Source organism: Eumetopias jubatus, unplaced genomic scaffold, assembly GCF_037043125.1.
Source record: "Eumetopias jubatus isolate StellerSeaLion01/CBP00866 unplaced genomic scaffold, mEumJub1_p1.0 scaffold_6, whole genome shotgun sequence".
Classification (NCBI taxonomy): Eukaryota; Metazoa; Chordata; class Mammalia; order Carnivora; family Otariidae; genus Eumetopias; species Eumetopias jubatus.
Genome location: NW_028274812.1, coordinates 107,938,075 through 107,948,045, shown reverse-complemented (window position 1 = coordinate 107,948,045; position 9,971 = coordinate 107,938,075). Strand labels below are relative to the sequence as shown.

General features: G+C 45.3%; 1 pseudogene; it reads right to left on the bottom strand.

The window, feature by feature from the left end:
- Nucleotides 1-2,515: 2,515 nt before the first annotated feature.
- LOC114204635 (DNA damage-binding protein 1 pseudogene) lies at nt 2,516-9,203 on the bottom strand (annotated as a pseudogene).
- Between the last annotated feature and the right edge of the window lie 768 nt (nt 9,204-9,971).

The window sequence follows — 9,971 nt, the reverse complement described above, 5'->3', positions numbered from 1 at the left end:
GAGATAAAAACTACAATGTCTGGGACAGGTTTCACTGGATGGTGTGAGCAGCAGACTGGCCACTGCTGGAGATAAAAGAGAGTTCATTAGAATGTTATAAAAATCCTGAACCACCATGCACCTAACAATGGAGTCTCGAAGTATATGAAACAAAAATTGACAGATCTAAAGGAGGATCTGATGACTTCATGACCATGGTGAGAGATTTTTAACATTGCTTTGTCAAATTCTGATAGAAAGGCAGAGCTTTAAATTAAAACAACAACAAAATGGGGTGCCTGGGTGGCTCAGTCGGTTAAGCGTCTCCCTTCGGCTCAGGTCATGACCCCGGGGTCCTGGGATCGAGCCCCGCATCGGGCTCCCTGCTCAGCGGGAAGTCTGCTTCTCCCTCAACCTCTGCCATTACCCTTACTTGTACTCTCTCCCTCTGTCAAATAAATAAAATCTTTAAAAATAAATTAATTAAATAATAACAAAGTATAAATTAAAAATATAAATTCAAAGTAAAAATAAACTGGCATTGCAGGTCATATATCTTCATGGACTGAGACATTTGTCATCTACTGTGAGCTCCCCGAGGGGCAGAATTCAGGATTGACCCCTCAGAGCCTCACATGGAGCCTGACATATTTTAGTTTATCAATAAATAAAGATTTATTGATTTATTATTTTAATTCTAAATAGCTAAAACATTTGTAAGGTCATAGAGCATATAAATGCAAAATTAACAAGCTTGAATTAATGGATATATATAAAAGTGCACCTAACAACAAATGGAACATACATTTTTTTTTAGGATTTATTTATTTATTTTAGAGAATGAGAGCAGGGAGAGGCAGAGGGAGAGAGAGAAACTTTAGCAGACTCTGTGTTGAGCACGGAATCCAACCTTGGGCTCAATCACACCATCCTGAGATCACGACCTGAGCCCAAACCAAGAGTCTGACGCTCGAGTGACTTCACCACCCAGGCACCCCTCATACATACTTTTTTCAAAACCATGCGAAACATCTGTGAAACTCAACCATAGAGTAACTATTAGACAATGAAAAATGAGCTATCATGCTGTTGCAGGAGAGTCAAACTGTAACTTGTTTTCTTACTATGTAAATAATGAATTCAGATACTTTTGACGGTCCTTGGAAATACAGTTATGAACCCTGTTTTGCTTTCTGGGAAGTTGAGGAGGGCGCAATACTTCTCTCTCCCCTCTTCAAGCTGACAAGCTACTATCACTTCATAATCAGAACATAGCAGATCCTAAGAGGTGGTTTAAACTTCACAATCAGAGAATGTAAGAATTCAGATCAAGTCTCTGTATGGATCTTCACCTTACTGATAAGAGGAATATAATAATATTAACTATAATATTATACTATATTAACTGTATAATAAACCGACATTCAGTTCTCATTTCATATGTGGCTCATAAACTCCTCCATCAAAAAGCCCATTAAAGTGTCAGTATTGTTAGCTGTCTGGGTTGATTTCTCTTATCTGATGACAGGCAGGAGTCTGGTGCCCAAAATAGTGAAAACAAAATAGACATCAGTTCTTATAGAATATTGCCTTTAAAAAAAAAACACCTTTGGGGAGCCTGGCTGGCTCAGTCAGTAGAGCGTGTGACTCTCTTTCTTTTTTTAAGATTTATTTATTTATTTGAGAGAGAAAGAGAGAGAAAGTGAGAGAGCACAAGTAGGGGGAGTGGCAGGCAGAGGGAGAGGGAGAAGAAGGCTCCCCGTTGAGCAGGGAGCCCAATGCAGGGCTTGATCCGAGGACCCTGAGGTCATGACCTGAGCCAAAGGCAGACGCTTAACCGACTGAGCCACCCAGGTGCCCCAAGCGTGTGACTCTTGATCTCATGAGTTCAAGCCCCACATTGGGTGTAGAGATTACTTAAAAATAAAATCTTAATTAAAAAAAAATTTTTAACACCTTTATTGAGCTATAATTCATACCATACAGTTCACCCCTTTGAAGTCTATAATTCAATATTTGTAGTATATCCAGTTTGAAATCATCAAAGCAATCAATTTTAGAATATTTTCATTACCCCCAAAACAAATTCTGTACCCATTAACAGTCGCTTTTCATTGTTCTCAGCCCTAGGCAACCCCTAATCTACCCTCTGCCTCTATAGATTTGCCTATTCTGGACATTTCATATAAATAGAATTATACAATATGTGGTCTTTGTGACTGGCTTCTTTCATTTAACATAATATATTTTTTTTTTATCTTTCTTCTTAGATTCTACTTTATTTGGTAAAACTCAGAAACTAACAACCAATTCACGGCCCCCAACTCCTTCCCTCTGAAGGAGGCAGCTCCCCAGAGACAAAAAAGCTATGGCGGCTTGGGTATCACCCACCATCTCCAGGTTTCAGACTCGGGCATCTCATGGCCTGGTGGTCAGGCCTCCAGACCCAAAGCTCTCAGGCAACAGAGAAAGCAAAAGGAAGCTCTCACTTCAGAGACAATGAACCCATCCCGCCCCTCTTCCCCCCTACCCACAGCATCCCCGCACCCCCAACCTAAATAAAAAGATAGCAGAGGACAACGCATGAGTGTGAGAGACGCACGCACGCACGCACACACACACACACACACACACAGCACACACACAGAGCTTCCTTTCAGCCCAAGAGCTGCAAAATCCCTCCCTGGAAGGAGGACAACTGGCAACACCAATCAAGGCTTGGTGTCCAAAGTGATGGTTGGAATCCTCTGGGACTGGTAAAAATCCAGGGAGAAAATATTCCACCTTCACCCCATTCCCAGGTCTCCAGTGAACTGGTTTTAGTTCAAAGAAATCCCCATTTCCACACAGATAGACTGTGGCTTCTGGGACAGCTAGCTTAGGGAAAGGCTTCCCACAGCCGAGAAGACAATGGTGGGGGAGGGGAGCAGGGCAGGAGAGCAAAGCCTTCGGGGAGGGCCTGGGAAAGGGGCTACCAGCCCTGGGCTAATGGATCCGCGTCAGCTCCTCCACAACCTTGATCAGGTCATCTGCTGTGGCCTCTCGCTTCATCCCGCTGCTATCATCATACTGTAGGTTTGCCACAACCTCCTGCATCTTGGGCCAGCTGATGTCCAGGAAACTCTCGATCAAGTCTCCATCGATGAAGCCCGTGGCTGGTTCTGTCTTTCGCTCAGTATGAAAAGATCTCCAGAAGGAGTGCTCAATCTTGCCCACACTCTTGATGACTTTATTGAGCCGATTCTGCATGTCCAGCAGGAGGTTGTACCAGCTCTCTGACAGCGAGGTCACCAGCCCGATCATGCCGTTGACTGTGCCAAAGAGCACCGAGCCCTGCGTGGGGGTGGATTCTGCATGACCAGGGAGCTGTGGCAAAAGACGTTGACGAACTCGCCCAGGTGGAAGAGACCGACATCCTGGAGGTGTTGCTGCTCCTCGTCAGTGGTGGCAGCGCTATCCTTCTGACACACAAACAAGTTAAAGGCATTTTCAGCCCCCAGGAAATTGTCATCATCCAAGATTTCCACAGCACTCATCCAGTTAGGATTAAAGTCTCGAGCAATCTCTTCAAAGTTCCCCTCCATGGGCTTGTAGGCAAGCAGCAGCACTGAGCGCATCAGGTCGCCCACCAGGATGAAGTCGCCCTTGGTCTTCAGGTAGAGGGCCATGATGTTGTTGTAGTGATTGCACTCGGTACAAAGCTCCTTTTCTGTTGTCCACTCATAAAGCCGCACCGTGCTGTTGATGCTGGCTAACAGCTTGCCGTTGAATTCCACCATGGAGTACACGGCTCCTTTCACTTCCTTCTCGGCCACGGTCTGTAGTTTTCCATCAGAATACTGAAAGACCACGATTCGACCCTGCTTGGGCTCTGCCTCTTCAGGATACACCATGGCCGTGCCCACGATGAAGTACGTGTTGGGGTCTTTGCCCAGCTTGCAGGAGACCAGGCTGAGGGCATACTCATTCTGCAGGAACTGGTGGGCATGAAGCACTTCGAAGGTGTGCTGGTCGATGATGAGGAGATTGTGCACCTCCACCTCTTCTCCAAAGGAGGTCTCGTGCGGTGCCGTGCTGCTGGAGAACAGCTTGCTGGAGCTGACGCTGCTGGACAGGGCCTGGGTGCTGGCACTGGGCCTCAGGGCCGTTGTGCCGCCACTTGTGTCCTGGACTTTGATCCGGCTGGAGAGGACGCCGAAGCACTGGGACACTTCCTGATAGTAGATCTTCCTGGGAGACTCGTAGAGGGGAACTGTGCGGATGTGCAGCTTCTGGATCTCATTGATGGTGCCAATGGTGAGGGTGCTGTTGTTGGCCAGTGCCAGGCTGTCAGGATAGCCATCAGAGTTGAGGGGACACATGTAGTTGACTTCCTTGAGGTTGACATTGGAGAAGACCAATTTGTGGTTGCTGCTATAGATGACAGTGGGGCGGTCAGAGCAAGCAAAGATGTTGGTAGTAGAAAGAGAACGGAAAGTCCTCAATACCGTGGGCTGGGTGCCCAGAGTCACCTTCTTACGGTCGCTCAACAGGCCTGTCTCAATGTTGAGCCCAAAGTAGAAAAGTGCCCCATCTCCCAAGGCACAAAGGAGGTAGTGGCTACTCTCAAAAGTGGTCATCAGGATGGAACGAGGAATGATCTCTCCACCCAGCATCTCTTTGTGCAGTAGCTCAAAAGAGGGCAGCTTCAAGATACGCGCCGAGATGTCTGTCCAGAGGCCAATGGCACAAAGAGGGGACAGCCCATTGCCGTCCCCCAGTGGGGTGATGTCCAAGCAGGCCACTTCATGTTCCATCTCTGTGTGGCTGAACAAAGAGGAGTACGGCCGAAGAAGGTAACATAATATTTTTTTAAAGTTTATTTTTGTTTAAAAAAATTCTTTTAACTAATCTCTACACCCAATGTGGGGCTCGAACTCACAACCCCAATATCAAGAGTCACACACTGTACGTACTGTGCCAGTCAGGCTCCCCTACATAACATTTTCAAGGTTTGTTCACGTTGTAGCATGTGTCAGTACTTCACGTCTTTCTACTGCCAAATAATACTCCATTGTATGGATAATACCGCATGTGACTTATCCATTCATCACTTGATGGATATTTCGGTTGTTTCTGCTTTTCAACTATTATGATTAGCATTGCAATGAACAATCCTGTACAAGTTTTTGTGGGGACGTACGTCTTCATTTCCCCTAGGTATGTGGCAATGGAATTGCTGGGTCACATGCGAACTCTACGAGGAGCTGCCAGACTTCTCTCCAGCGCAGCCGCACCATTTTGCATCCCACCAACAGTGTTTAAGGGTGTCGATTGCTCCACATACCTGTCAACACTCGCTATCATCTGTCTTTGACAAGTGAAGCCGTCATGATGGGTGTAAAGAGCTATCTCACTGCGGTCTGAATATTGCTTTACTGAGGCTTATTTCTGATCAGGTATTTTGCAAGACAAGTTTAATTACTTTGCTACAGAATGCATTGTTATTAACCTTGTTTATCCACAAAAATAATCAGGTTTGATATATGAAAATGGAGGGTATTTGGTTACCTATTACCATGTGACAAACCACCACAACTCAGGGGCTTAAAATAACAACCATTTTATTAGCTCTCATGATTCTATAGGTTGACAATGATTAGCTGGGTGATTGTTCTGCTCTGTGTGATATCGGCTGGTGCTATAGTCACCTGGGGGCTCGACCGCATGGGACCATCCAAGATAACTCATCACCATGTCTGGCACCTTCTTGGAGATGGCTGGCAGGCTGGACTCAGCAGGAATACTTGGGTGGCTGGGACTCTTTCTCTCTCTACCTGCCCTTTCTAGCAGGGTAGCTGGACGTCATACCTGTTAATACAGAGTTCCCAAAAGTCCAAAGTGGAAACTTTGAGACCTTTCGAAAGCTTAGGCCTAGAACTGGCTCAGCATCGCTTCCACCATATTGTATTGCTTGAAGGGAATCTGGGCCAGTCTAGACACCCAGGCATGAGTCTTATAAGGCACAGATCCTGGGGGCCATCTTTGTAGTCTGGCTACTGCAAAAAGAATAGCTCACTCACGTAATATCAACAAATGTTCTAATTTACTAACATTACTGTTACGTGTTTTCAATGTTTAAGGCATTTCTGGAATCTACTATTCAGGACTTTTTGGGAAGCAGGAAAGAATTAGGTTTTGCAAGATAATCTAAGAAAACATCCTCCCCCACCTTCCAGATTTCTTGTTTTCTCATGTGTAAGGGACATCCAAAAAGGATCATTCTTACAAAAGAAGCTAGAGAGAAAAAGACCCCCATGGCAGCTAAGAAAAATTTTGCTCTATATGGAAACTGTCGATCATCCCCATTGTCAAAGCACACCTTCTTCTGATGCTTTTGGAAGATTTCCCTACCCACCATTCCACATGTTAGATTATTTCTGGATGTGCATGCTTGTATTTCCCAACACAGTCCACTCTCCCCCATGGGCTCCACTTTGAAAGGAAGTAGAGGCTCCATGCTGCAGAATTTCAGACCCCAGTCCTAGACAGCACACCCTGAAGATGTTCTGCATTTTACATTTGGAGGCACCTTGCCAGCATCCAATCCAAAGGTAAATTGCGATTTACTATTTTAAAAGCACTCACTAAGTCCCACAATGTTGCTGACTCCTGATGAAGTAGGAAGCTCCCATCCCCAGAAGCATTCATACAGAACAGGGTCACCTGTCACAGCTGCTGTAAGGGTTTGGGGAAGTTGGAAAAACCCTAACAAATTCCAGATCTTATTATTTTAAACCTGTTCAAAGTAGACAAAGCATTGCCCACTAATGAAATGCTCCATTTCTAAAGTCAGACAGATCTGGATTTATAACCTAGATTCACCATTCACTAGCCATATGACCCTTAGATGGGTGGGTCATTTTAGACCTGTCAGCCTGTTTCCTGATCTGTACAATGGGGATAATAATATTACCTATATTTAAGGTATGGGTCCTACAGTTGATCCAGAAGGCATGCAGGTGCTCCAGCCTTGGACCAGGAGCCTTCACTTCCAAGGTCACAGATTCCTCTGAGGATCTAATGAGAGCAGTGGGTACTCCTTATTTCCCCAACCTGTGTTCATATGATGAAAATGTTGCTACAAATTCATGGGATTCACAGACCCCCAGTTGCCCATCCATGGTTCTTCTAGAAAGTTCCAAACCCTGGCTTTAGACTAAATACAACAGCAAGAAGCCCACAAAGAAAAGGCAGCAACTCCTTATGAAAACTATAGCAGCTCCAAAGGCAAACATGCACTGTGTCTCTAAGAATCTCAGTCTATCTTTGATGTCTGGAAGTGTAATCTTCTGAGGCTGAGCTGGCTCTACACAAATCTTCCCATTTTGTGGCTTTAAGAACTATCTTGGGAGAAATAAAATTTAATAAGCAACACATGACCATCTTACCTTTAACAGTTTAGTCATCTTTCTACAATCTAAATAATTTTTTGAGAAGTTCCCTGAGGAAAACCTAATTTTATTCTTTCCAGAATTTCCCCTGGATCTTCACTCTCTGTTCTCCCACATAGAGACTAGAAGGCACAGATAGATTGAGAAGCTGAAGTTGGAAGCCAGGTCTGTCATTAAAAAGGAGGAAGGCAACTTTGCAAATTTTCAGGTTTCTCACTCAAGCCCTGGCCTGAGTATTACCTAGAGGCTTACCAACCTATGAGCATTTATTTGATGGTGTAAGGCTTGGAAGTGCTGAGTGCCCACTGCATAAGGAGACCTGGTCCTATGGCAGATGGGGAGAAATATCAGGTAACCCATCTCAGGACTAGAGAAAGCTACTCTTCTAAGTCTGTCCTCCCCTAGGAGGGGACCAGTAGGGTCTCTGCATGGATGAAGAAACATTCTGATATCTTCTGAGCATATTATTATTATCGTTAATGATTGACTTTTCTCAAGAAATAAATGGGTAACATCTCTTGTGTTTGACTAAAGAGTTTTTGTGTCCCTTACATGGCTGTACACATCTCCACTTGTGTTGTTTTAAGCTAGAGCTTAATTTTTAATAATTCATTAATGAATCTTGTTTAACCTCACTTAATCTTCTTGCCTAATTCTCCTTTACATTAAGGATTAAAGACAGAAAAGGCGGAGCCAAGTGATGACTCACTCTTCTTTCAGTACTGATCCCCAAAGGGAGATAGATGAGAATATACGTCCCAGGAATGAATGAAACACACAAGTCTAAACTGAAAAATAAATCATCTGAGTCGCAGTCTATTTATTCTAACTTCCCCTTTCTTTCATGGCACAAAAATTAGTCTTACAAGGTTTGCAAGTGCTATTCACTGCTGCACCTTCCACAGAATACTCTCTAATGAAGCTGACATTACTCACTCACTGCCACAAACTATTTGCTCGGAGCTGCTTCTCTAATAGTGGGGATGGGCCACACTGAGTCATCTACACTCTCCCCCCAGGCCCCTAAGAATCCAGGAGATTATTTACTTGACAGTTGGCCAGGATTAGCAATGCACGGACTGTGGCTGTGCAGTGGAATGGGGGGCTGGGGGGTGGGGACAGGTAGGCCGTGGACCTTGGGGCCCAGAGCTGTACTAGGCTTAGGAGGCTGGAAGGAGAGGCTGCATCTCAGACTGGTTGGTTGGAGCCTCATGAGGCCAACCTACCCTACAGAACCCAGAAATGGTGCCCTGGTCACGTTGGCGGGGCTCCGTGTTGCCCTTACCTACTTCCTGTTTCTGCCCAAGCCCGTGAAGTGTATCCTGACGTGGTGAGGCACGAAGGGTCCCTGCTCTGGGGCCGCCTGTGTTTTGCTCCTTCTGCATTAAACCTGGAAAGCTTCTCCTTTTCCACCACATTCATATAAGCATCAGCCTCGTGTGTTGGGGGAGAATAAAGTAGGAGCTTCCTATACGCCAAGATTTAGGGGTGCCAGATAAAGCCCTGTTCCCTGAGGACACCTGCCACCTGGCTTAACATTCCCACAGGGCACCCTCCTTCCAGGTAAGGCATCGAAAGTGGCTGCTAAAAAGCAAATGAGGTTTGGGTGGTCTAACAGATAATCCTATTCTCGGCCATTAATGCCTGTCAAATTCATTGATAAGATTTGCCCACTGGGACATTTGAACTCTGAAAATAGCACTCCGGACTGGTTACTTTTTACTGCATGCTGGAGCCCAAATTTTCAGATGCAGATTCCTGCATATTTTTGCCAGTAATGATTCCAGCCATCGCATCGAGATTTTATGTAGAAAGTGTGGAATCATGATCCTATCAAACACAAAACAGTCCACGCTTTACAGCCCACATTCCTCAGCTGGTTCAAAGGCTGCGTTCTTCGTGTTGTAAGAAGGCAAAAGCCAAACCAAGATGCGGGGGGGGGGGGGGGGGGAGTGTTTATATACTCTGGCCTCCCTGTGATCCAAACCAGGGAAGGAAAGTGAGAAAGATTATAAAGAATGCAGAGCAGCAGATTAGCAGTAAAGAAGTTCATGTCTTTACATGGTAGTCTCCCCTTCTCCGTGGGAGATACAGGTTTTCTGAATTCACTTTTGCCTGGGCTAGTGGTTGGCAACCTGCTCTGTGGAGTGCAGGTGTGTTCTGGTCTGTTCCCCCAGCCATATGATAAGCCAAAGAGGATAGTCTCCATCCCAGCAGGGCTGGACGATGGCATTTTGGAGGGTAAGTTCAAAATAGGAGAGTATTACCAAGTCCATTTGACTTCATAACTAGACCACATTCTCCAAACCAGTTTTGTAATGAAGCCAGCATTTTATTTTATTTTTTTAAGATTTTATTTATTTATTTGAGAGAGAGAGAGAGAGAGCACAAGCAGGGAGGATGGGCAGAGGCAGAGGGAGAAGCAGACTCTCCGCCAAGCAGGGAGCCTAAAGTGGGGCTCGATCCCAGGACCCTGGGATCATGACCCGAGCCAAAGGCGGACACTTAACCGACTGAGCCACCCAGGCACCCCAAAGCCAGCATTTTAATCTCCAGAAT